General features: G+C 43.6%; 1 non-coding gene across 1 annotated transcript; it reads right to left on the reverse strand.

Annotated features, from left to right (window-relative positions):
* Positions 1–1,640: 1,640 nt before the first annotated feature.
* On the reverse strand, positions 1,641–1,747 carry LOC120254265. Its single transcript, XR_005534566.1, has one exon. It is a non-coding gene; the product is annotated as a small nucleolar RNA R71 (small nucleolar RNA).
* Between the last annotated feature and the right edge of the window lie 221 nt (positions 1,748–1,968).

A 1,968-nucleotide genomic window follows, 5' to 3' on the forward strand; every position in this document is an offset into this window, starting at 1 on the left:
AATTTCTTTGATTGTACTTAGCTCCATGGAGAGCTAAACCCCTAGTGGGTACTTGGGTGATTGTGAACCCTAGGATGTATTCGTTTCGTTGAACTTCTTTATTATGCTTTCAATAAATTGATGTTTATTGTGAGTTCCAACCATGAATGCTTGATTGTATGAACATTTCCCCAAGAGTGACACTAGGGTTGAGAGTTCTTGTTGGTAACCTTGTGAGTGAGTGACACACCACGAGCGTTAGACAAAAGCTAGGTTGGAGAGGGTTGAGAGGGTGAGTCGAGAGGTGCAGGGAGCGTCCCCTTTCCCTCCGGCGTGATAGATTGTACCTCCGTTCCTTGAGTTCTTTGTGACCATAATAGAGTGAATGGTCTAAGGGATGAACCTCCGCTGGGGCCTAGTTGCCCGTGCAATGGAGTGAAGCGTTGAGGGGATCTTAGTATCTAGGGATTAATTGTGGCTAGGGACCTTCCGCCTGGACCAAAGGGTTAGGTCTATAATTAGGAAGCGATTTATCACTTGGAATCCCTAGAGCTCATTGCAACTTTATTCGAGTGCGAGGTTCAGAGGTTATTTAATCTCTCCTCCGGGACATGAATAAAGTTAGGCATAGTTGACCTTAGATTTGGGACTATGTATGTAAGGATTTCAACGACTCACCATTTCATTGATTAGGAAGCATAATAGAGAGTTCTTTCACTTGAAACAATTTTCCTAGGTGAAGCATCATCCGAGTACCCCATATTTATCGATTGCCTTGCCTCCTCCTTACTTTTGCTCTCTTACTTGTTGCTTTTAATTGTTGAGAATTGAATCATTATCACACTTATCATTGTTGATACTCCACATAGCTAAGAATCGAATTAAGTGTCTTTACTCCCTACTCCCTGTGGATTTGACCCCGCTCACCCGGGATTATTACTTCGACAAACCCGTGCACTTGCGGGATATACGCAAGGAGATCTTGTTAAGTTTTTGGCACCATTCCCGGGGAGCTAGGCGTTTAAAGATACTCTGCACTTTGTTTTCTTAGCTATTTCACTACACATTCTAATTCATATCTTCTTATTCTATCATCGTTATGATTTTCTTTTTCTTGATTTTTGGTGCAGCTCCAGGTTATGACCCGAGGGAATCCATCAATATTGATTGAAGGAGACCCTGAGCTTGAACGTACACTTAGAAGAAAAGGGAAAGAACCTGTGTAAGAACAACATAATCCAGCTGATTTGGAAGTAGAAGGATATGAAAACATGACAGAACAAAATGAGAAACAACGAACATTATCCGATTATGCTAGACCTTCAGTGTTGGGGACACAATCGAGTATTGTGCGTCCCCCAATTATAGCTCAAAACTTCGAGCTAAAGCCGGCATTCATCCATATGTTGCAGTAGTCCGCACAATTCAACGGTTTGGCCGATGAGGATCCAAACAGTCACATAGAGAGCTTCCTCGTGGTGTGCGACATGCTGAAAATAAATGGTGTGATGGATGATGCCATCAAATTGAGAGCCTTCCCATTTTCCTTAAAGGGGAAAGCAAAGCAGTGGCTACACTCATTACCTAGAGCATCAATCACTACATGGGAGGAGATGGTAGAAGCTTTTCTAGCCCGTTATTTTCCTCCCGGAAAATCAGCAAAGCTTAGGAATGAGATCTCATCCTTTGTGTAGTTGGAATTGGAGTCTCTATTTGAGACATGGGAAAGGTTCAAGGAACTCCTGCGAAAGTGTCCGCAACACGGATTCCCGGAGTGGATGATTGTTCAAACCTTCTACAATTGTTTGAACCCGAGTACAAGGCAACTCTTGGATGCGGCGGCAGTAGGTACCTTAGGTAGCAAGACCCCCGATGAGGCTCCTCAATTGATTGAGGAAATGGGGTTAAATAGCTACCAGTGGAACGCTAGGGAGAAGAAAAAGATGGCCGGTCTCCATGAAATTGATGCGGTAACTTCATTGGCGGCCC

The sequence above is a fragment of the Dioscorea cayenensis genome, unplaced genomic scaffold, assembly GCF_009730915.1.
Source record: "Dioscorea cayenensis subsp. rotundata cultivar TDr96_F1 unplaced genomic scaffold, TDr96_F1_v2_PseudoChromosome.rev07_lg8_w22 25.fasta BLBR01000399.1, whole genome shotgun sequence".
NCBI lineage: Eukaryota > Viridiplantae > Streptophyta > Magnoliopsida > Dioscoreales > Dioscoreaceae > Dioscorea > Dioscorea cayenensis.